Source organism: Pteropus medius, unplaced genomic scaffold (assembly GCF_902729225.1).
Source record: "Pteropus medius unplaced genomic scaffold, Ma_sr-lr_union100, whole genome shotgun sequence".
Lineage (NCBI taxonomy): Eukaryota > Metazoa > Chordata > Mammalia > Chiroptera > Pteropodidae > Pteropus > Pteropus medius.
In genome coordinates, this window is record NW_024344378.1 from 51,386,439 (window position 1) to 51,412,563 (window position 26,125).

Below are 26,125 nucleotides of genomic sequence, written 5' to 3' on the forward strand. Positions count from 1 at the left end.
ATGTCTGGGAGAACAGGAGAGTCTGCTCAAGGTCCCACTGCCACCCCAGTACTCAAACCCAGCAGTCACTCTCAGCCCAGTCCCTCCCTGAAGACCAGACCCCTCATCCAGCTACCAGTGGGCATCCCTTTCTGCCTGTGCCACAGACAATTCAAACAGCTCAGCCAAAACCCAACTCACCGTCTCCTCACCTGATCCCCAACCTGCCTCTCTCTCTCTTCACTCTCCCTCTCAGGGGTAATTCTACCATCCACACATCTGGAAATGAAGCAGTGTCTCCTAGTTTGTCCCCTCCTTTATATCCTTCCTAAGTGAACTGCAGATAGTCCCAATTTATAATGGTTTTACATACAATTTTTCAACTTTACAACAGTGTGAAAATGATACTCATGGATAGATTATATGAGATATTCAACTCTTTATTATAAAATAGGCTTGTGCAATATGATTTTGCCCAACTGTAGGCTAATGGAAGTGTTCTGAGTATGTTAAAGGTAGGCTAGCCTAAGCTGTGGTGTTTGGTAAACTAGGTATATCGAGTGCATTTTCAGTTTAGGATAGTTTCAACTTACTATGGGTTTATTGGGACATGATCTCGTTGTAAGTCGAGGAGCATTTGTAGTCACCAATTAGGTTCCATTCAAATTCCTGTAGCCCTCCTTCCCCAGCCCCCGACTCAGGACTCATCCTGTAGTGATCCATTACCTCGACTAGACTGAGAATTCTTTGAGAGGTGGGCACTTTTTCGCTCAACGCCTGACCTCCAAAGTCCAGAACATTGGTATCCAGTAGATACTTAATAACTGTTTCTTTAATAGAAGACTAGATTAGGAAGCCTTCCCAATGGGAGAAACATTTCCGGAGAGTTTGTAGGCATGAGTAGAAGTTCATCCGATGGGCCCAAAAGGACGGAGCCTTAAAATGCTCTCGTGTCCCAGACAGAGGGTCCCACCTGGCAGAGCCTTGGAGAGGTGACAGAATGACAAAGTGGCGAGGCAGAACAGGAGCAGGCTGGAGAGGCAGTGGGGCCAGATTCTAAAGGGCCTTGAATGCCACAGTAAGGAACGTGGCTTGAGAAGAGCTGACTTTATTTACTTTTCTTTTAGATTTGTCTTTTAGGCAAAGAGCACTCTGACAGCACTTGAGGAAGACAAATTATGAGGCTAGACCAACACTTGGCGCTGAAAGCCTTGCCCTGGCCTCTCATGAGATCAGATTTCCCTGCTTTGGGCCAAACTCTTTAAAGCGCTTTGGCATCGGGTGAAAGATTGTCAAGGCCGAAGGGTTGGTGGGGGGCAGCTTGGATGGTGCCCAGGGTCATGCTGGTGCTTTGCCCTTCTGCCTTTATTCTCCCTCCTGGTGGCTCTTCTGAAGCAAGGAAATAGGCCAGAAGTGACCAGACTGGGCACAGGGGTGGGATGAGGACCAAGGGTTCCACCCGACCACGGACATCTGCTGCTGCGGCTGCAGGCTGGTGGCCCCACAGTGGTTGGAAAGCTCCATTTCTTACATCTTTACAAAGTGCCCCCAGCTGAAGCAGCTTCACCTGCTCTGACACCCATCTCACCCACCACCACCCATCCCACCTCCTGGAATATGGGCCTCCTCCTAGACACAAGTAGCTGTTAACCACATGGAACAAGAGCTTGTGGAAACAGTAACAACTATGCCACTCGAGTGACCTCAGCATCACTTCTCCTCCTTCTTCCATCGCCACCCCAGCTGGACCATGCCTACAGCACAGCACGTATAGCAGGAGCCTTCCCTGACATCTTGGGCTGCTCTCCTTCCTCACCCCTCCACTATCACCACTGACCTCTACCAAAAACACTAGCACACTCCTTTGAAATAACTGAATGACACACTGTGCCCTCACTAGACTGAGTTTCTGGACGGCGTGCCTCGTGCATTTGGGTGCTCTGAGCCTGGGACCAGGCAGGTGCTCAGTAATGTTCCCTAAGCCCAACAGCAGGAGTCTAGCAGGAAAGGTGGGAATCATGGTCCAGAGAGGAGGAGTCAAGCTGTGGGAGAGGAAACAGTGTGAAGCCAAGCTTGGATAGAAAGTGAATGGAAATAATGGTCTGGCCCTGTGGTCCCCAGACTTGCCCATGCACCACAATACCTGCAGGCTTGATAAAATACAGGCCCACCCCAGAGCTTCTGTTTTAGCAGGTTTGGGCTGAAGCCTAGGAACTGGTATTTCCAACAGGTTCCAGGTGATGTTGATGCTGTGGGTGCCGGTATCCTACTCTGAGAACCCATCTGGGAGAGTGAAGGTGAAGCCAAGGGTATAGAAGAGAATGAAGAAATCAAAAAGAGGAGGTGGGCTGGAGTCATGCCGTGCAGGGCGCTCCATGGTGGGCCAGGATGCCACAGCCCTGAGCAAGGACAGGTGGACAAGAGGAAGTAGACCAGTGAAGCTTCGTGCCCAAAGGCCAGGAGGCAAAGACACTGACAGCCCTGGGTCTGAGTTCCTGTGCCCCCTGACTCTCCGTGCAGTATCAGCCAGCTCCCCTCAGGGGCCTATGTCCCCTCCTGTGCGAAGCACACACAAGCCCCCTGCTCTGCCCACCTCTTCAAGGGGCAGGTGTGCCTTGCAGGGAGAACAGCCATGGGAGGGTTTCGCACACTGGAAGGCCCTCAGCAGATGTGAGAGTGATTATTATAATCCCCCCTGCCCCAGATGGCATGGTTGCCCCCTCCTCCGCCTGCCAGGAGGCCCCTCTCAGCAGTCCTCAGGGACACGAAGGGCCCCTTGGGCCCCTGGCTGCCTCTGGGGCCTCCAGCCCGAGCTCAGCATGGGCCAGCTTGCAGCTCACAGGGTCTTTCTTCAGGTGCAAGGACCCAAGTAGCTGTCAGCAGTAGGCTCCTCAGCGGGGCACCTCAGGCCTGGTGGGGGAGGGGGATGGGGGAGGTGGCTCAGCGCATCCAGGGAACAAAGGCTGGCTGGGAGCTGGCAGGGCGCCATCAGGGTTCAATGCACAATGGCCCTGGGGGCTGGCGGCTTCGCTCCTGGCCAGCATTTGCATAATGTCTGGGGCAGGAACAGGTGCCCGGTCAATAGGCAATTGTGAGGCTGTTCTGTCAAAAGAGAAGGGGCCTGTATTGAAGGCTAGGCTCGCCTATTGCAATGCAAATAGCATTCAAAGCAGACCAGCCCTGCTCAGGCTCCCGGGAGCTCCTGCTTCTTGAAAGCCACTGAGTCTGCCTGGCTGCTGCCGCTGCTGGTGCCCGCTTTGTCTGAGGCTAAAGGGTGGCATCAGCAGCGGGGGCTGGGAGCCCACAGCAGGGAGCAAGAGCAGACCAGCCGGCCCATCCAGGAGGGCTTCCTGGAGGAGGAGCTGATGTCACTTTGGCCAAATATTAGAATGAAGCTCCGTGGCTTCTTTGAAGAGCACCCCAGATTACCCCAGCTGGGTTTGCCATGGTAAGACTTGCAAAGGTCCCTACCCAAGTCACCCCTCTCTTCCTTCTGCACACGTCCAAGCCCTTAGAATCTGAGTGCTTTCTGTCATAACTAACACTTACTGAGTGCTTATTGTGGGGGCGTAAAAAAATAATTTTTCTCCCACCTTCTAAATTCTTCTAGCTCAGCCAATAATCTAATACAGACAGATTAACAGGAGAAAATCAAATTTTAATATGTGTTCATACGTAATTCACATAAGCATAAAAATCCCAAAGACAGTGAGGCAAAATGAGGTATATGTGTCATTTTGGGAAAAGGAGAAAAGGAGGGAAGGGACCTGGGAAAACAGACAATTCACAGGTAGCCAAGAATGTAGCAAACAAATTCTTGCTAGGCAACGCAAAAACAAAGGGCCAGAGAGAATCTAGTGAACAGATTTTTGCTTGGGTCCTTCCTAGCTACCATACTTAATATGCTAAGGTGATTATGCTGAAGTTCTCTTCCTGAAGCAGTTTTTTCTATATGAATCACTTTAAGGAGAAAAGAGGGTGGGAAAACAAACAAACAAACAAACAAAAAACACTCTTCCTGAGTTTGCTGTGCTTTGATTTCAGCTGGAAATAATCTGCATGCCAGGGGAGCACATTCTGGGGAGACTGTCCCAAAGCGCATACTTCTATAGACTGGCACTGTTATAGTTGCCTCATGTGGATTAACCCATTCGATGCTTAGAGCAGCACTCTGAGGTAGAGGATGTTATTATTCTCATTTAACAGATAAGAAAACTGAGGCATAAAGGTTTAAGGTTGCACAGCTAATATGTGGCAAAACTGAGGAAACGAATCCAGTCAGGCTGGCTCCAGGAGCCGTACCCTTAACTGCTACGCTAGGGCTGCCAGTAGGGTCCCCTCACTGTTTGACAAAGGGACTTAAGTGCAGAGGGGAGCAGGAATCTACTTTCCTGGCTCCTTAAACTGCCTTGTTCTTGCTCTACAGCTTCAAGCATGTCAGAAAGGGAAAGGGCTTTCGACAACCGGGGAATGGTTACATGGTTGGTGGTCGTGGAGGATAACGCCAAGATGATATTGTTCCCAACTTTGACGATAAAGAAACTCTTCCCATTTACTTCATAGAAATAGTCTAAATGGTGGACACTTTCGCAGAGCAGGTTGTGTGGTTTCCCTGGAAAAATGGAGGCCTCAGAAGCTGGGTTCAGTTCCCTGCTTTACAAGCCAGATGACCTTGAACAACTTACTTCTGTTCTCTAGGTCTCAGTTTCCTCATTTGTAAAATGAGGGATTGTCATAATTCGCATTCCAGGTATGTGAGAAATACATAATAATGCCTGCACAGAGGAGGTCACTACCAGTGTCAGTTCCTGTCCCCACACTGTCTGTTCTTTGGAAAATAGAGCTTCAGAAATATTCCACCCCACCCAGTTTCATGTTGAGATGAAGAAGGAGCACAAGCATTTGTGTGGGTGTGAAGTTATTAAGTCACTCACTTGCATTCCATTGACTTTGCAAGGTTCATTCCTTTTTTTTTTTTTTTTTTATTAAATTTCTTGAAAATCTTCAGGGAACTCCCCACTGGAAGCCTCAAGTATCTGCTGCACGATACTTGAGATGCTTGAGCCAGATAAAAGGAAACTCCCTATTGCACTGGGACAGACTGAGGGACTCTCCAAGTTCCCCTCCAGAACCTGACCTCTGGGCATCTCTCCTCCAACATGTCAGGGAACATCACAGCTCAGCTGGTCATTGATAGACAATAGATTTCTTCTCCTAGCCTCTCCGATAGATCAGAGGCTGTGTTGAAAAGGATTCTGAAGCAGCATCCAGGTACAGCAGGAAAGAATGCTGTGATCCACTAGTAAAGTCTGCCACAAGCACTGGATGGATGGAAGAGGGGCAGTGTCCATTTTATATATATACGTTTGTCATCTTTGGTGTAGCAACTTTGCGGGGAAACCAAACCCAGCGAAGATAAATGGCATCCTCAAAATCATATGGTGATAATGTCAAGGGTGGAAATCTTGATTTTTAAAAAGAAATATTTCCTGAATATTTTACAATGAACCTGCACTACTTTTAGATTTAGAAAAATAATAAAGTATTTTCAATTAAAAACTTAAATAAAATCAAGAAGATCCTATAATTACCATAAAAAAGGAAGGCATACGGTGGTTCGGCTAAAGCCGGAGTGTTGAAGATAGTATTGATGACAGGGATGGTTATGTTATTATCAGTATTGTTAAATACACTTGTACAGCACTTTACAATTTCCAAACTGCATCTCATCCACTTAACTAGCTGTTCCTCCCCCAAAACGTTGTGGAGGTAGGAAAGCAAGCTCAATTTACTCCCATTCTGCATATGAAAAAAATTCGGTCTCAGACACTGGATGGGACTTACCCAAGGTCACAGAGTGAGCTAGTGGTAGAACTGTGATGTGAACTCTGGGTTTGGGCTCTGGGAAAAGCCAGGAGGAAGCCTCAGGGAGCTTTGAGGTAGTCTGGAGACCTTCCATTCCAGCCAGGGAGGGGCACAGCACCAGAGGAGGCAACAGACCTAGAAGCCCATCCACTAGAGTGCGGTGCCACCAGCATCCTACACGAACTGGCTTGTGCTGGGAATCTGGGCCTTCCCCAGAGGTGGACTGAGCATCCTCTCGTTCCCAGGCCCCTCCCAAACTCCCCGGCTGACCTCACCAGCTCCCTGGACACAATGCACCCTTCTTCTCCTCAGTGAACCCCTCCCCCAGCTCTTAATTAAACTAGTCAGTGGTAGTCTTCCCAGCAGAGGCCTGGGCAGCGCCTTGTTCCTGAGCTCCTCATTGTCTGCCTCGGAGACTGGGTCCAGCCTCCAGCAGGCACCCATTTCGCCCCAGGGCCCAGCATCAATAGGCCTGACACCTGGACACAAACAGTGACAATACCAGGATCACAGCAAGGAAAACCTGAATTTCTCTTTATTGAAGGTCTGTGAAAGAAATCACAAGCCATTCATGGGTTTGTTTCACGAGAAATCAAACTCACATTAATAGTAAGAAAAGAAAGCATACTGGGGTAGAAAGATCTGGACTCCAAAGGCAAAGGTTGAAAACTGATTCTACCGTTGACAAACCAGGTGGCCTTAGGTGAATCGTTGCCTCTTTGAGTCTCAGTTTTCACATTTATAAAATGGGATTCATAGGAAAATGCAGGCAAAGAAATGACGGGAAAATCCAAACCAAATGATCAGGAAATTTAGAAAGCTCAGCTTAATTAGAGCCAAATGCATCTCTCCCAGTCCCCATATGGGCAGAACCTCCTTCTAACAACTCCTGCTACAGCCTGTAAGATGTCTGCCTCTAACCTTTGCTGTGTCCTAAGAAGAGGAAAATAGGTCGTAAAGAAATTTGCTTCTTCTCTTATCAATGGATAAGATCAAGAACTTATGCAGTCTATGACCATAGCTGGGTGGGAGATAGACCAGTGAGGTGGTGGAAGCTCAATGAGATATTGCTGTTGCATCCATTGACCTAATTAGCCAAATACGTAAAGGGACCTGATGCTTGGCCACTGGACTCACGACTCTCATAGACGTTAGGCACACACAAAGCACACAGAGCTCTATTCAGAACTCAGGCTCCAGAGACACACAGACCTGAGTTTGAATACTGAGTCTAAGTTGTAAAAACTTAAACCAGTTACTCAACTGTCCTGAGCCTCAGTTTCCCCATGTATAATAGCGTTAATACACCTACCTACCTATTGGTCATTGAAGATGTAATGAGAAAAGACTGGAGAGGCAGGGCAGAAAATCAGGCCATTCACTCTGCTCAGACCACTGCCTCCAGGAGATTCTTCCTAAAATATGAGGTATGTCCTGCCCCTGCTTAAAACCCTCAATAGCCCCGCGTCGCAATAAAATCCAAAATCGTTAACATGACACATAAATCTATTTCATACATTTCTTGTGTTTCTCACCAACCATGGTTTTACCAAGATACCCCAAAACTATACTCTAACCACACCCAACTGCACGGTCCCCAGATTGTGGACCATGAAACTGAATGCGGTTGGACCATAGTTTGTGCCACGATTTCTCTGGGTACCGACAGACCTTTCCTCCATTCCTCACTTGACCTATTCCCTGACCTCGGCCTCAGCTAAGAGTCAAGGACAATTTCTCCTTCACTTCTCTCTTTTTTAAAATGTTAGTGATAGTTATTTTGTTTGAATACATAATTCATTCACAAGAGTCAAAATCCAAAAGGCAAAATGCGGTATATAGTGAAAAGTCTTCCTCCTCCCATGCCCCACAGCCCCCCAGAAGCAGCATTATTCACAAGTCTTTGTCCTCCCGTAGGTAAACATATATATACATATATGTACGTATGAATATATAATATACATGCTACATATTTTGTATTGTACATAATACAAATCACGTTACTATTTGTATAAAAATAAAGAAAATGAATGTACATATATATTCCTTTTCTTCATTTTTATATGAATAGTAGTATAATTTGCATTTCATGCCATTGCATGTCTTGCCCTTTTCACTTAAAAATGTATCTTGGAGTGCATACAGGTGCATGCAGGCACTCCCTATTACCTTTTTTTTTCTTTTTTATGACTGCATAGTGTTCAGTTGTACAAATCCGCCATAAATTATTTAGCCAGTCCCCTAATGATGGATATTCAAACTATTTCTAATCCTTGGTGATACAGAAAACGCTTCAGTGAACAAACTTATACGTGTAGAATAATTTTGTGCATGTAGAGGTGGGATAAACTTCTAGAGGCAGATTTGCTAGGTAGAGGCAGTGTTGAGACATTGCCAAATTACCTTCCAGAGAAGCTGCGTCAGATTGATCCCCGTGGTTCTTGTACCACTGCACACTCTGCCCGCCATCTCGTAGTATGTGCCTGTCCCACACCTTCACCAACACAGGCTTGAGCAGTCTGGGGTGGGGAGGTGAGTGGCAGCTCAGTGAAATTTCCATGGACGCTTCTGTCTTCATGAGTGGAGAGTCGGCCTTTTTCACCTGTCCTTGGTCTGAGAGCACTTTGTACTCTCTTTTTGTGAGCTGTTTGTTCATATCTTTTGCCCAGGTTCTTATTAGGGTGTTTATTTGTATTAATGATTAGTAAGAGCTCTCTATTTATCACGGAAATCAACTCTTTGCTATAACTCGAATTGCAAATATTTTTGGTCCTTCATGAGAAGGTTTCTTAAAGAAGGTGATGATGCTCCAGGGGAAATAGGTACCTCTCATCCATGCTAAGGGACTACTGAATAAATGAATGAACTGGAGAATAAATGAGTGAATTAAATGAGGCTTGTTCTGCCCAACTTAGCCAAGCTTGTCAGTTAGCCAAGTAGACAAACCAGAAGACCTGCCTCGGCCATGAGCAAATTGATATATGACGGAGATCTCACCTGGGCTGAGTAGCTGCCCACCTGAACTAAGGCTCCCAAGGAGAGCTCCGGGGCCTCCTGGAGCTTCCTTTCCTTTATCCTCCCACACAGTCCCCTCTTCCCAGAACAGATCTTAACATCAGCCAAAGTGCCACAGAGCAGGAGAACAGGGCTGCATCTCCCATTATAGAATTTATCTCTCTTGTTGGCCTGTCAGAAACAGAGAATTTATTGCCTCATTCACTTTGAACAAAACCTGTTTCTGGAGATTTTTATGATGGAGGAGTAAAAAAAGGAGTAAAGTGAGCGAAGAAGTGTCGATGGGAGGGATGTGGCCCAGAATGTATAATCTCGCAGAGAAAAGCCTTTCGGCAAAAGGCCAGATGTGGACTCTGGGCATCTCCAGTTCCTTTAGCTGCCTTGCTCTCAGATGGGCAGAGAGTCACTTGTCAATGTTTGCAAGGGAAAGAATGGTCTTCATCGCACAGAGAACAAGGGAGGCTTGGTCTCTCCCCCACCACCCAAGCTCCAGTGCTCTGGATCTTCCCTCTGGCCCTGTCACGCTGGTCTCCTCTCCCTTCAACTTAGCTCCAGTCTGCCCAGTTTACTTCCTTCTAGCAGCATTCACTCAGCAGCCACTTCAAGTCTCCTCCATGTATATGCCAGGCAGAAACAAGGCCTAGAAGGCCCTTTGCCTCATGGGGTTCACCCCAGAGGGAAAACGACAACATGACCACGAGCACTTACTATGTGCCTGGCTCTGGGTTGGCATTCTGTTTGTGTTAGTTACTGAAGCCTTACCAATTAACCATGAAGTCAGGGCAAAGATTACCCCAAACTTACAGAGGAGTGACAGAGAAATGACAGATAAAACAACCAACTTGCCCAAGGTCACAGCTAGGATTCAAACACGGGCAGTCTGATCCAAAACCATGAACTCAGCCACCATGCCCCATTGCCCACCAGGCATCAGAGCTGTAAGAAGAATTACAGGGAGAAGAGCTGGGCACTGTGAGCATGTGTCCAGGACAAGCTACCCAAACCCGGCTACTGGGAGAGGCCTTCCTGAAGATGCCTAGCTCTAAGAGGACGCAGAGAGAGAGGTGAGGACAAGAGCCTTCAAGGCAGTAGGAAAAGCAAGTCTAGTGTGATTAGAGGGCAGGAAGTGGTACAAGATGGTCACATGAGAGGTGGCAGGCGTGGGCAGGCAGGTGCAGGTATGAACAGGTGTGGGCACACGTGGGCACATGTGGGAAGGTATGAGCAGGTATGGGCAGTTATAAGCAGGTGTGGACAGGTGTGGACTGACTGGGTAAGAGGCTCCCTTCTCTCCCTTGGGTGATCTCCCCCATCCTCAAGATCTGCTTCCATTGACCCTCTCCATAAAGTCCCCATCTTTTCTGATTCTCCACTCCCTGCAGCTTCTGTTCAACATTTCTTCCTTCTTTCATTCACTCATCAAGCATGTCATGAGTCTTGCTACATACCAGGCCCTGCACCAGCCACTGGGAATAAGACCATTAATAAGGCACATGAATAAATCACAGCGTCTTCTAAAGAGAAGAGCAGTTCTAAGTGCTATAATAAAGTGGTGTGTGAGTGCAGAGGTGGGAGCAATTAAAACTGTCTGGGAGAAGGAGGGCAAGTTTCGGGAAGGCACTCTGAGGTGCTGACACTCCAGCTGGACCTGGGGGCTGACAGACAAAGGCACGAGGGCAGTTTCATTAAGGGCCAGCTGCCCTGGCAAACAGAGCAGGCTGTGTTCTGGGAGCCGTGGGCCTTACAGAGGACAGAGGTGGAAAGATAGAGGCGGCGGAGACAGAGTGGAACATGAAGGACCTTGAGTACCCAGGAAGGAGCTGGGGCTCTTCCTTACGACTGGGAGTTTTTGATGCAAACGAAGGTGTGCATGGTCAAATAAGCATGATGGAAAGTCACCTTTCACAGCAATAGAGAAAAAGCAACACCTTCTAACCTTGGACTCCCTAACCCACCCCTCCGGCTTTATCTTTCTCCATAGTACTTACCACCAGCTATATATTTTACTTATTAGTTTAAATTGTATGAAATGGCCATTTTTATAGGTCAAAATGGTGGAATGTTAGCAAGCTCAAATAATTCGATATATCATTTTTTTTATTGTTCATTCCTCTACCTCCCTCCCCAGCCCCCAATAAAATTTGAGTTCCACGAAGAAAAGGATTTTAATCATTCTTTTGTTCATTGCTATATATTCGGTGCCTAGAACCATATCTGGCATAGAGTAGTTGCTCATCAAGTATTTGCAGAATGAATGAATAAGTGAATGAATGAACGAACAAATGAACAGAGAGATTAAGGAGAGGGGAGTCCTTTTTAGTCTCCCATTTTAACCATAGAAGTTTCCATTGGGCAGAGATCTTTAACTCAGCTATGAGAAGCAATAGAACTGGTTCTGTTCTTCTTACTTTCTGAGAAACTGGGCAAGTAACTAACTTTTTTTAAGTTTTGGTTTCTTCATCAGAACAAAGGAACAAGGACAGATGTCTCAAGTGGTTATTATTAAGATCATATCAGAAATCATGAGAAATGCCCCATATAGTCCCAGAAATGTATTGGGCACATCACAAATGCTATTTCCTTTTCCTTCCTTCTTTATACGCTGAGCTCTGTTTTATCCCGTTCATACATAAAGACCCACAGAAACAAGGTTTTTTAATGCAAAAATTGACATATTTTGAGTTTGGCAAGAGAGATAAATCTACCCGCAGCTAGTGGGAGTGTGCTGTGGTGAGAAGCAGTGGACACCGAACCAAGGGAGCTGGGTTCCATCTGCCTCGACCTCTCACTGGCTCTGGCTCTGAGAAGGTCACTCAGCCTTAGACTCCCATTGCCAACTTCTTGCATCCCTCTCTTTTCTGAAGCCTTCAGCCCCACTCTTGGGGTGAGGACCAACCAGCAAAGGCGGGAGAAGTGAGGATAAGTAAAATAAGAAGGGGTCAGGGATGCTCAAGAACCAAAGTGGGGTCAGGATAGTCTATTGGACACATTACTTGGAAATAAATGGTGACAATTTTCATTTTGACATGGGGACTTTGATACAGTCAAATCAAAATGTTCCTCCTATCATCACACCTTTCTTTGTGCCTTCTGGGAGATTTACTCTCTAAAGTTCAGACAAAGTTTCAGCCTAGTAGCCCAAGCAGGAAGATAACAGGCAGTGGCCAGGCCTGGTTGAGGCAAACAGAACAAACCAGCCCCAACATTGCTAAGCAGAAGCTCTTAGAAAGCCCTCCTCAAAGTACGAATCACAAAATACCCACACGCTGCCTATTTCTCTTGGTCTCCATCAAAGATGGAGAAACTGATACCAAAAAGGAAATCAACAAAAGCAAAAATAAACAAGTGAGACTACACCAGACTAAAAAGTTTCTGCACAGCAAAGAAAACCATCAATGAAATGAAAAGGCAACCTTTTGAATTGGAGAAAATATTTTATTTGCAAATTATATATCTGATAAGGGGTTAATATCCAAAATATATAAAGAACTCATATATCTCAATAGCAAAAAAAAAAAAAAAAGATCAATCCAATTGAAAAATGGGCCAAAGATCCAAGTAGACATTTTTCCAAAGAAGATATACAGATAGCTAACAGGTACATGAAAAGGTGCTTAACAACATTAATCATCAAGGAAATGCAAATCAAAACTACGATGAGATACTACCTCACATCGTTAAAATGGCTACTATCAAGAAGATGAGAAATAACAAGTGCTGGTGAGGATGTGGAGAAAAGGGAACCATTGTGGACTTCTGGGAATGTAAATTGGTGCAGCTACTATGGAAAACAATATGAAGCTTCCTCAAAAGTTAAAATAGAACTACCATATGACCCAGCAATGCCACTTCTGGGCATTTACCAAAAAACAAAAAACAAAAACAAAAACACTAACTGAAAGAGACATCTTCACCCTCGTGTTCATTGAAGTATTATTTACAATAGCTGAGATATGGAAACAACCTGAGTGTCCACTGATAGATGAATAGAAAAAGAAATTGTGATACATGTACATGTATACACACACACACAAAGTGAAATATTATTCAGCCATAAAACAGAATGAGCTCTTGCCATTTTCAACAACATGGATGGAGCTCGAGGGTATTATGCTAATGAAATAAGTCAGACAGAGAAAGACAAATACTATAGGATCTCGATTATATAGGGAATCTAAAAAACAGAAAACAAAAACACACTCATAGGTACAGAGAACATAATGGTAATTGCCAGAGGCAGAGGGGTAAGAAAGAGGTTTCAGTAATGAGTAAACTGGGTTTTGGTTTGTTTTTTTAGTTTAGTTTAAATAAATTGAAAAAAATAATTTTTTTAAAGATGGAGAAAGTGAGGCTGGGAGAACATCCCCAGGATCCCTGAACTAAGCCATATCCTAAATTCTTTTGATCCTCTTGATAATCTTGATAATACTAGAAGATATGTTATTTTAGTGTTACTCCATTTTTACAGATTAGAAAATTGAGGTTCAGAGAAAAGAAAAAATCAGCTCAAGGTGGATGGGCCACTTTGCCAGTGGTGGCAGAGATCCGATTCTGAGTCTTTGGATGCCTGGTCCAGGACACTAGAAGATGTTCTTGTCTGATATCCTGGACCAGGGATGGTGGTGGTATGTGGGAAATGCTTGAGGAGTAGGTATCAGTGGTAATGAAGAATGCAGAGAGCCAGGGAGAGTGAAGGAGACAGTCCCTGATGTACTCAAAGACGGCTGAGGAATGTGCCAGATCACCTCCCCCAGCAGGCAGAGCCTTTAGTGAGAGTGGACAGGCCCCATCTGATCAAGTCAGCTTGTACTAGTAACAGCAGAGGCTACTGTGGAACCCCAAATCCACCCAAACTTATGCATTAAACCACCAGCCCATCTAATCGTCCATCCGCCCAGGTACTCGTGTTCCTTCTGCCCAACAGACAGATTTATTAGGAGCAGCAGGGGGGCCCATGGGAGCCCAGTCACAGCACCACCAGTACCCCATCAATCCCAGCACGGGGGCAGGCAGGAGACAGAATATATGTAAGGTCATTTGGAGATGGAAAAAATCATTCACTCCCGAAATAGCGATCTCCGCTTTGCAGCGATTGCCACCTTCTTGGCCCTAAATCAAATTCTGCTGCGAGAAGCAAACTCAATCTTCTCTCTCCCAAGTTTTGCTTTTTATGAGATCGGCAATAAATTGGGGGGCGGACAGAGAAAAGGCACCAAAGGTCACAGGAATCAGGACATGCCCATGTGGCCTAAAGGAGATAGAGAAACGAGAAGAGGTTAGAGGACAACGTCAGGGTTGAAAGGGCAGGTCAGGGTGGCCCAGTGGTCTGTACGCTGAGTCAGAAGCCAAAGAATGAATGAAAGGAGGCATACTTCCTGATGTGGTGAGTCTTTTATTCCGGCTAAACAGAAAGTGTTTGTGGCTGCCTTGTTAAAATACAAACAGTAAGAGCTGTAATACCAGCTTGTGGGTTGCAATTATCACAGCCTGGGGGGCAATTAACCCCTCCAGGGTTTTAGAGAAGCTCCCTGAAATGAGGAGACATTCACGCTCCCTGCGCCCCATAAACGTAGGTATTTCTCTGGCTTCCACCTTTGGGGCCCTTCCTTTTTCACTCCACATCAGAACATGGGTGCTACTGACTTGGGGACTGGATGAGTGTTATGAAGGCTGCCCTGTATATTGTAGGATGTTTATTTTAGCAGCATCCCTGGCCCCTACCCACTAGATGCCAGAAGCACTCACCACTCATAACGATCAGCAATGTCTCTAGACATTGCCAAATGTCTCCCGAGAAGCAAAATTCCTCCCAGTTGAGACTGCATACATGCTCTCCTGGGATCTAAAATACCAGAAGATGGCCCATCTCTCTGTCCAGCCCCAGGCCTCCCTGTTAAGTTCCCTCCTCATCCATGGGGCCATCTGCCTGCCGGATATTGCTCCCTGGATGGTTGCTCAAACATATAACTTGGGGCACAGTCCTCCCCCAGGCCGCCTCACCAACCCCCTAACCGCCCAGACACCCACCCACCAAAATGATCATCCTCCTCCTCCCTGAGTGGACAGCGCCCAGGTCCAAGACACTGTTGTTCTAATAGAAAGCGGGTGGTCTGTACGCATCCCTGCTCACATTCTACATCCAATCAGAGATCAAGACCGGTGAGCTATACCCCGGGGCTACTCCAAAAACTAATCCGCCTCCCCAGTCTCCCTGCCACAGCCTTTCTGAGGACCCACCTCTCACTGCCTTCTCATCTGTAGATGTGCCCCCTTCAGGCCCACCACCCAGAACTTCACCACAGGGAACTTTCTAAAGCACAACATGGTTGGGTCTGTCTCTTGCTGATGAAGAGTCCATGGCCTCTCAATGTCTCAGAATTAAATCCAAACTGTAGGGGTCCACAGGGACAGTCCTCACCCTCCACCATGAGCATGCACATAAGCACACATGCACACACATGTGAGCACACACATATACTTGCATTCTCATACACACAAACACACATGCACATGTCACACACACACATCACGTGACCTGACTTCCAACCTTGTTGATAATAAGACTCATAACAGCTAACATTTGTTAAGAACCTTTGGCACACTGGGCACTTTTCTCATACTTTTACATAGTCCTTTGTTTAAACCTCACAACTACTCTATCAGCAGATAGTCCTATTATCGTCATTTTACCAATAAGAAAACTCAGGCACAAGGAGGCTGAGTCAGAAAGTGAGGGGCAGATTCAGTTTGCTCAGCCACTGTGCAACACTGTTTCTCAAGCCTCAATGTGCAAGGGCCTCAGTCTACCTGGAAAGCCCTCCCCAACCAGCCCCCTTCCCCTGGGATATCCTGCCTCCTTTCAGACTCATCTTAGTTCAAGCCTCCCCTGTCAGAGGAGGCTTCACACAAGGCTAGGGCCTATTCTTCAGAGGGTGAGGTCTCCCACTGACCGAGCCCTGGGGACTGGGCCCAACTGTCCCCAAACAGGATTTGGTCCAAAGAGTGCTCAGGCAATGCGAGCAGATCTGATCTGCTGTGTACACAGGCGGAGCCCACAGACGGTGGCCCCACTCCAGAGCCCAGGCTCTCTGCCACTGCTCCACCAACACCAGCCCTTCTCGGCCCAGGACACCACCTCCTCCTGGACTGTGAGCTGGCCGGTCCCACATAACACGTTCAATATGGGTTTCTCAATGAGCCAGTGAGCCTGGCTTCTGCGCCTGGACTCTCCACCAAAGTCACGTTCTGTTGTTTGCAACAAAGAGCCATGGCAGACACTCTTCTTGCCTGTGTTTGCAAGTCTCCCTTCTCTCCCTTCTGGAAGGCTCCATTCTCTTTTCTCTACTTTTCAAAATCCTACCAGATCCAATTCAAAAGCCACTCACCTCCAAGACACCTTCTCTGACCACACAACACGGTTTCTTTGGCAATGAATTGTATCTCTGCCATTTCTTGCCTGTGTAAACTGAAGCCAAATACATGCAGGTATCTTATCTGAAAAATGGCAGTTAGGATTATAACTATCTCCTATGGCTGTGGTTTAGAACAAAATGATATTATATAGGAAAAGTACCTATGGGATAATTTGTCTGCCATATGAGAGTTTAATAGATTTGTAAATAAAACTCTTAAAATAATTAAGCAATGCATATAAATATTGTAAAGTATGGCTCTTATGACATAAGCAAATAAAACAGTGCATTTCACTGCAAGAGATATCACTGTCTGATAAATTAGTAGCTTGGTAAACTAATTAATAAATGGATAAATGAACGATAAGAGTCATTCCTGGATTTCCAGGGAATTACGACATTGGTCAGTGAGTGCCTACAGTGTGCTGAGCCCATGCTATCCTCCTTGGCATCCCTTCTGTTGTCCACCCAGGAGAGCTTGTACACAGCAGGTGTTTGGTGAGTCTTGTTGGTTAAACACTAACAGAGTATGATAATTCCTCCCAACATCTATCAGAAACAAGAAGGAGAAAGAAGGGCTGTTTTAGGGGTTAAATGGGAACAGACCCCCAAAAGAACCAAACTCCAGGGAATCACAGTTGTCTACCTGGCAGGGGTGTTAAACCAGAAGAGACTCCGGGCATGGGGACACAGTACCCCAGGGCAGTTGTAATCCACGTGTTTTGCCAACCCCAAGTAATTAGGTGGTTGGAATGGAATCCAGCCTATATAAAAACCAATTCTGTGGATGTGCCCAGCTCCTTCTATGAAACAAAAATTCTGGTATAGCCAAAGATGTCTAAGGTGGATTTTCTTGGCTGAGATTAGGACCCTACAGAAAACAGCACAGTCCTTTAGAGGGCACGACCTGGAAGAAACATGTTGCTGTGAGGTCATCTTCTTGTTGTATGCATCTTAGAATGGAATTAGCCATGGTGAGTTCAAGTCTCCTGATGGCCTATCCTTTGCTGAGTGATTGTAGGCAAGTCTCTTCTCTTCTCTGGGCTACCATTAGTGTCCTTGTCTATAACATGAGAGGTTAGCTTAATTTATTTCAAAATCCTCTCCAGGAATAAAATCCTGGAGGTCAAATCATCAGTGTGATGTTTAGTTCTGAGCAGTGAAGTACAGACATGTGTGTGCACATGTATGCAGTACGGATGAATGCATGCATGTGTGAACATGTGTGCACCTGCATGCTTGCTCAGGGAACATGTTTTCAGTGTCCTTTCACTTGATTGATAATTCCTCACATCAGATGCCAACAAACACAGACTGTAGAGACTTCACTTCTAGCATCCACTGCCTTCAAAATAAATAAGGGTTCTGGGAAAAGCATGACACCTCTAACATGCATAAATATGCCTGGCAAGATTTTGGGCCTCTAAAGTCTTTTTTTTTCTAGAAGGTATGCTAAATGTGTCCACATAATTGTGTGACAAATATTGTATATAACTTTGCTTAACAAAAATCAGGTGTCTCATTTGCCCAGGAAAGCTGATGTGCCATCTGATAAACAAGACTAGGAAACTAACATTTTGTTTTGTTTTGTTTTGTTGAATAATTATATTCTGATGGTTGCATGGACAAACCATGAGAAAATCAAATGATTTTTATACAGCAAAAAGAAAAGTCGAATTAAATACACACAAGTATTGCCACTAGAATTACAAGTGAGTCCTTCTGGGAAAGTACCCTCTTTGATTCTATGTAAATAACAGAATAATTTTAAAATCCATTTTCTCCCCATCACAACGTATTTTTAGGTTAGCTGGTCCCTTATCGCTACTTGGAACTTCATTAAATATATATTTTTAAAGAGACTATCACAAGAGCTTTCTAAATATTCTTTTTTCTTTTCCCTTTGGGTTCACATTGTATCCATGCCCACAGTAACTGACCTCGAAAATAAATAAATAAAATGGTGTTATTTCCTTTCTCAAAAATCATCACTGACCTCTATCAGGCTGAAGTCCAAATCCCTGAGTGTCCTTCAAGGCTCACTCATCCCTTCTTCCTTTACTGTCAGGCTCCAGAGGCTTTGCCACCAGGATGTGCTCTTCCCATCTTTGGTCACATTGAACCCTCATCATGCCCCCAGTACCCAAGCTCTTTCTGTCACATGCCCAAACTGTACCCTTGACCAGAAGGGCCTTTCCAGCCCTTTAGTCACCTGGGAACCTCCTACCCTTCTTTATGGCCCGCCTCAAATGTTCCTTCTTTAAGAGAGCCTTTTCCACATGTCCTCATTCATTGGTTAACAAATATTTGTGGTAGGTCCTGAGTCACAGGTGTTAATGATATAGAAACCAATAGTGAAGGTGACACTCAGAGACACACAGAAAAGTCATTTGGAAACCAGAAATCGTTACCAAGGAAGCAAAGCTGAAGTCCCCAGCATAGCTGCCCCTGAATGCAGTACCCAGCTGGTGGCAGGCATTCCTAAGTGCTGGTAGAGTGAAGGACTGCCCAAGGGTTGAGTGAGTAATTCACTGGGGACACGGAGAGGCTGTGGAGCCCTCCCGGGAGTTAGAGAAAGCAGTCACGGGCGGATCTCATGTGGTGCCACTAGGAATGTTACTCCAACCTGGGCAACTGGTCTAGCTGCTGGAGCTGCCAAGGCCCAGGGAAACATGGGGCTCTGGACTGAAGCTGAACCACGTCAGGAGCTGACCAAGCAGGTGGAGGCAAGGAGAGCAAGTGCCCGTGAGTGCCCGAAGGAGGCCTACTGAGCCTCACCCTCAGGAGATAAGAGAGGACACTAGCAGAGTCACGGGAAAGGTGGCCAGAACACCAGTCCAGTCTCCTAAATAATCAGGGAACAGATGGAGAACTTAAAGGCCCTCATGGTCAGAGACTCCTCTGCCTGATCCGGCATGGCTCTGCAATAGCTCCAGGATGCTGCCTGGCAAAGAGTGAGCACTCAGCACATACCTGCTGAATGAGTGAGTGAGTGAGTTCATGAGTAAGTGAGTAAATAAACGATGAATGGACACCATGCAAGAATTTCTGGGGTGTGAAGATATCTGCCTTTGATGCCTTTAAAAGAGAAGTCTCCCAGGGCTTACTGCTAAGGACAATGAGACAGGGGACAAGTGAGAAGGGGAAATGGAGCCACTCGAAAAAGCAAATCAGGAATTGTTTCCTTTGTCTCCTCTTAGACCAACAAGGAAAAGCAATGGGACTCTCAAGATGCATCTTAGGACCTCAGAAGGCACTTGGTAAAGAATGTGCTCAGTGGAGGCCTTCACCTCATCATTTGTTTTAAGAGTATGACCTCTTCCTCAACCACACCCCACTCTGCCACACAGGTCACACTGCATTTGTCTGATCGTGACTCCACTAACAAGCTTCTGGCTGAGGAAGTTACCTTGGTTTATGAGTGTTTCTCCTGGTAGGAAAATGTCATTTTTAGAGAGATGGAAATTGGTAAGATATAGTCAGGAGCTAAGGCCCTGCTTGGATTCTCTGAGGAAGCCCAGAGAGCTCCACCTCCCAGCGCTGGGGAACCCCATTCCTCTCTCCCATCCAAACACCTTAGGAAAGGCCTGAAGGGCTGTCAGGGAAAGAATGGGTCCTGGATCCTGACATAGGTTCAAGCAGAGATCAAGAAGAAGTCAAGACCAGCCCAGATCCCAGGCCCTGGAGAAATTGAGGTCCATCACACCCACTGAGCAGAGAGAGACCCACACAGCCATACAACATGCAGGGCTTCCAGGCCACAGGAGGAAGGAGGGGGGGACAGGATGAGGAAGGTCACACGGTAAGATGAGGAGAACTGAGACACTGGGTCGAGGACTCCAACTGAAGTCAAAAGGCACTAGGGAGCTATGGAAGGCTCTGGAATAGAGGAAGTGCCAACCCAAGGTCAGCCAGAATTCAGGGAAGATATGGGAGCAGAAAATCAGTGGGTGGCCTTGGGAACACCCAGAGTTTAGACTGCACTGGAGACGAGAGGGCCAGGACCTTCCCTAGCTGAGTGTCCAGTATTCCAGCAGGACCATCTAGAGACATGGGACTTCATCATATATTCAGAATGGAATCAGGAAGCAGCCTTCTTAGGTCTTTGCCTCATCTCAGGGAAAGTTTGTCCAAAAGAGCAAGCAAGCAATGAAGGAGTGGGGACAGACATTTACTTTGGTTGCAGACAGTCTGAGGTTGGAGCATCATTGGTGTTCCATCACAACTATCATCCTGCGTAGGTGAGGGGGGGGGTTGGTCCGAAACCCCACTCACTGTCAAGCGTAACAAAATGCCCATGGCAGAGGCTTTACAAATGTTTGTTGAATGGAGAGTCTCTGAGCCTCGTCCCTACTTCTATAAGATCCCTCACTTTGGATGTTTGTAATGTACTTGGAACATGATAGAAGTTCCACAAACAATTTTCGTGCAGTAACTATCCTTTATGGGTAAAAAAAAAAAAAAAAAAACAATCAGTAGAACTCAAACTGTGAGTAGGAATTACCACCTGGCTGAATGTCTGAATCACAGAGTTCCGTAGTTTTTATAGCACTTTACTTTCCAAAATATGTTCAATAACTTCTGGTGGATCCCAACCACCTGTGATTAGTGTTGAGACTGCCCCCAGTAGAGGATTTATTTGCCTAGAGTCACATGGAAGGTCAGCGATGGACCAAACTAAGGACCAGACGTTCTGCCTCCCAATCCAAGACCTATCCAGACCTTTATCCAGCTGCCCTTGTAAAGAGCTCAGAGACAGCAGAATAACCTGGGCTAGAGACTGTCTTTGCAGCAGGCCATTCCTCTGTGGAGCATTGGAGCTGGAGGAGGGCAAGTTCAGGAGAGTGGTAAGCAGGTGAGTCCCAAGGGAACTTCATGCAGAGCTCAAAAGAATGCATTCGTCTTCATCTTGGTTGAGGTTCCCATTCCTAAGATGGCCTGGTGGCCCCTGGTGACTCTAGGACCCTCCAGGCAATGAAGCTGCACTCTCAGTATTCTCTGGAGCATGTCTGGGATTTGGAATGGGGGCAGGGAACAGGAATATCCCTCCAAAGCGTGACTTGTATAAGAGAGAGAAGGTGGCACAGCTCAACCAGGCAAGTTGAGGGCCAGCCTCAGCTAGAACATGGAGTGCTAAGAAGGGAAACTGAGGCAGGATTTCTATCATGCAGCCTGAGTTAATACAACTCACCCCAGCACTGCAGATTCTGAGCCAAAAGCTACCCAACTAGTTGCAGGCCTATTTACTGACAGGCAGACTCTCCCAAGGTTTATTGTCCTGTCTGACTTGTCTAGACCCTCCATCTCCAGGGAAGAACCACCGTGCCTAGAGCAGGCCAATGCTTCGGAGACACCACCACTCATACTACATGAGCCCAAACACCCACAAGCTCTCCAGGCAGGGGATGAATAGGCTTGAAGGTCAAACAGCATTGGTCTCTTTTGATATCACACTATAATTCCGCAAGATGTAACCACTGGGGGAAGCTGAGTGAAGGCACCACTTTACACTATTTTGCAACTTTCTGTGGATCTAAAATTATTTCAAAATAGAAAGATAAAAAACAGGAAATCATGACTTTAGTCTTCAGCACCTGATACCATTATTCTGATGATCCTTTGATAATTCCACCCAGCATCTAAGCAAAGACCTTCACTCGGTCAGGACCTTTTCAAAAATAAACTGTCCCCGGACTCTGCTCCACCTCCTCAGACTTTCATGTCCTTTCACCTGGTTTCTTGCCCCTTCCTACTGGACCCCTTTCACCACCCTCTCCCTCTACTGCCCATCCCCTACACTACCACCAGAAAAGCATCTCTCAATCTCTACTCTGCTTTTAACCCTCCGGGGGCCCCAGATCCTTTTGGAATAAAGTCAAGCTCCTTAGCAAGCGCTTCAAACCTCATCATAATGAGGTCTGAATCACATACCTTTCCACCTTCATCTCCCCATCCATCAAACTCCAAACCCCATGCGCCAGCCACAGCGGACTACCAGACAGTCCTCAAAAACACTATCAACTTGTCCAGCCTCTTCTCCTTTGCCCAAACCATTCCATCCACCCGGTAAGTCCCTCCCTAATCATCTCATTCCATCAGTCCTCCTCCTCAATAGTTAGCTCAAAATCTTCCACTACCTTGGCCCCAACAAGTGGAAGCATGCTTCCCTCATGGTCCCCATGGCTCCAAGAGTTCAGCGCCTAAGACAGGCACAAACAGCCCCCTTGTCCTCCATCAGGCAGTTGGGTCCTTGCTAGTAATCCGGGAGCAAGGCCCAAGCCTGGTTCATTTTTGACCTTCTTGGTTGTCTTGCCCAGAGATACTGGATGGATATTTCTGGAATGCATTTGTTGTTGAAGGAGACCCATTCCTCAGTGCAGAGAATCAACATTTGGGTCCCAGAAAAACTATGCAGTTGTTTTGAAAAGAAGTAGAAATAACTGACCTTCAAAGCAAATTTGAGCTGAGGGTGTGCCTGAAACAAAACACAAAAAGGAGGTGGAAGCAGGGAGGGGACCCGAAGCCCTTCCAGCTTTGGTGGCGCACCCAGGAGAACATCTTCCAGAGCCAAGAGGAGGTGGATTTCAGGAGAAGTGGGAGCAAAAACTCTTTCCCTCCTCCTGGTGGTCTTCAGGATGTTTCTCGGTGTTTAATCACATTTTTCTTGGGATGAGGATAGAGACTGGCTTCCTCTAAGTAGGCTCTCCTGCAAAGGGGTCTCTGGGTCCCTGGAGAAGGCAGAATGTGAGCAGACCTCGATCAAGCTAGGCCAGCAAAATGGTGCACGGCTGGACAGCAGCATCGATCCACAGCGGGTGGAAGGAGGGCTGGCAGGGCTGGGCCTGCTGTGCTCAGCAGGTATCTCATCTGCTCTCTCCTCGGCCACAAAGCCTTAAGAGTCTGTTTGCAATTACAGCCTGTTTTGATTATTAGATCAGAATATTCATCTCCATGGGCTTATGATAAAAAGCCAGAGCAAGATAGCATTTCTCATTTCAGATTAGGTCTCCCTTTCTGTGTGTGTGTCAGTGTGTGTGTGTGTGTGTGTGTGTCGTGTGTGTGTAGTTTTTGCCTTTTCCTTGTTTAACCAATTTATTCAGTTCTTGACTCTAGGAAGGTGGTAGCTGTAAGAGACCCCCCAGAGGCAGTGAATGCAGTGGCCCTGTACAGCAAGAGTGGGAGGCCTTAGCGGCTCCCAGGGAGCCCCACCCAGTGAGGAGGCCAGAGCTGGGCAGGCTTTTGACTCATCCAGAAGGCAGCTGGCTGTCAAAAGCAGAGGCTAGTATTGGGAGAGTCCTAGAAGGCTAGGCCTGAGAGGGACCTTGAAAGTCAACTAACTCTTTAACCCTCGGCACATGCTTTGTTACTTTTGCACATCCCCACCAAGTAGTTAAGCAAACTCTGTTCCCATTCCTTCAGGGATGGGGAACTCACTACCATTGGATATCAACTCCAGAAAGAAAAATATATCATTTCTTAAAAGAGTGGTGAGTCCTTGGCCTCTAAATCTTCTCTAGACCAAATATCCCTGTTTCTTCAACACACTGAATTTGATATGGATTTGAGTCTTGTTACCATCGCAAGTAAATGCAACATCTCCCACATGGTCTGAATACCCAGAGTGAACAAGACTTTCCCGTCCTTTCTTCCAGGCATTCTACTTCTCTGTTTATGGAGCCTGCCCTGCTTCTTGATAGACCTAGTTCTAGACCTTCTTCTAGACCTGAAGGAGGAAATGCTCTCACAGGACACAAGTGTAATCACTGCCCCTTCTTCTCCCTGAAGACCCTTCCTTCATCTGTCCTCATAGCTCAGGCCACTTAAGATGAGTTTGTGTCCCATTTGTCTTCACTCTATGGCTCTTGAGAGACTCAGGAATCTTCAGGACAAAGGGCAAAGGGGGCAGAAGAGAGAAAGGGAAGTCCCTAAGCTCTCTCTTGGCCCCAGAGTAGTCAGCACACTTTCCCTGCCTCAAAGATGTGGTGGCCTGATTTCTGGAAGAAAGGGGTGGGAGCAAAAACTTCTTTCCCTCCTCGTGGTCTTCAGGTTGTTGCTGAGTGTTCAATCATGTTTTTCTTAGGATGAGGGTAGGAGCTGTCTTCCTCTGAGCAGGAAACAGAGACAGAGAGACACATAGATAGAGATAGAGACAGAGACAGAGGTCATGTTCTCCTGCAGAGCTGTTGAGAGCTTACAACAATCTTTCTCATCCATGTCAGGGTCACAACAACTCTGGGAAACAGAACTTGTGTTGTTTACATGATGACCATTTTGCAAAACTGAGGTTCAGAAAGGCAGAGGTCACCAAGCTAATAAAGATTGGCACTGGGAGAAGAGACAGAGAGGTTCTCTGAGTCAAATCTTGGTTGCCAGTCAGATGGGCAGGCCCACTGAGTGCTGAACTTGTTTAGATGGTGTGATGATATAAACAATATCATTTATCATCCAAACTGGGTCTTTGGGGCTGAAAGGGAGCACTATTAATGTTTACACAGGACACAGACACAAACCAGGACCATCCTTGGCAAACCAGGGTATACGGTCCTCCTGCCACAGAGGCCTTCAGTCTCAGGTCTCCCGAGCCAACCTCTCTGCACTACCATGCCCATCTCAGAGAACAGCGCAGAGGCATCACTTATGCACAGGCCTCTCTGAAGATGATTCGGATTTCCTTCTCACTAGCTCAGATCTTCCGAAGATGCAGGTTGCTCCATCCAGTTACTCCCTGGACATCTCCTCCTGAATGACCCACAGACCTCATGGATGAGCCTCCTCAAATGTAGTCCAGTGTGGGTCTCAGTTGTATCTGGGCATCTGGTCTATCCCACAACATGCACAAAGAGCCATGGTAAAGGCCAGCTTTCAGCATAAACTCACAGCCTCAAGCTCAATCTCACTCCTTGACACAGACCACCCAATGATTCTGGCTGCTGTCATCATCACCCCTGCCAGAACCCTTGAGTTTATTCTCCAATTGGAGATGGACTCTGGTCTCCCATTTTCTTCTCGTCTTTCAACCTGATTCTGGGTTTAGGTCTCAGTTTTCCTGCCCCTGATTTCTCTGAGGAGCCAAACCCCTGCCCACTTCCTGTCTGACTCAGGTCTCAGTTTACCTTATGCCAGTCCCACATTCACCTTCACATTCGCTGCAAGCCAAACATAAACATGCCCAAGTGGATCCACAACCTCTCCCCAGAACTCAATCCTCTTTCTGTATTCCTGATGTTAATGAAAGATACCACCAAGGACCCAGTCCCCGAGGGGAGCTCTGCTGGTCCCTAGAACAACAGCCATGTTACTGTGATTCACAACCCTGTCCTCCTATTCCCTATGAGAATGATCATACCATGTCTAGGTATCACCCACCTCATTCCTTAGCATCTCTCCCTTCCCCACACACAGTGCCTAGCATAGGGCTGGACTGTAGTCTGTGCTCAGCCATTATCTGCTGAAACAAAAGGCTGGCTGAATAAATGACAATCACGAAGCCAACCGAGGCCCAATCAGGAAATGTGGCTTCATTTTATTCCAGTTGTTCCGAAAGATTGGATTGATTTAATAGGAATGCTTCCTAACGCGTGAACAATTATTATTGTTTTAAATTAGCAAGAATAAAATTCCACCATCTTTCTCCCCGAAGCTACTTGCCGAGATGCCGAGCTGTAAATTCACAGCGCCCATGAGGAGCTAGACAAACAGCCATTGGAGCTGCAAGGAAATGCTGCAACTAAAAACATCTCCAATCCATATTTTTCCCTTAAGGGAAGGGGAAAGAACTAGAGAGCAGGGAGGAATTTTTTTCTTTTTATTTTAAAAGAGAATCTTATAACTCTTTCCTGCCCTTCTTTCTAGCT

At 46.5% G+C, this 26,125-nt stretch overlaps 1 long non-coding RNA gene across 1 annotated transcript in view; it reads right to left on the reverse strand.

Annotated features, from left to right (window-relative positions):
- The window catches only part of LOC120609578 (uncharacterized), an 85,746-nt gene extending 66,540 nt beyond the window's left edge, over positions 1-19,206 (reverse strand). Inside the window, exon 1 of the long non-coding RNA XR_005654800.1 lies at positions 18,268-19,206. This is a non-coding gene — a long non-coding RNA (uncharacterized LOC120609578). The remainder of the gene's footprint in view (positions 1-18,267) is intronic.
- Positions 19,207-26,125: the final 6,919 nt, after the last annotated feature.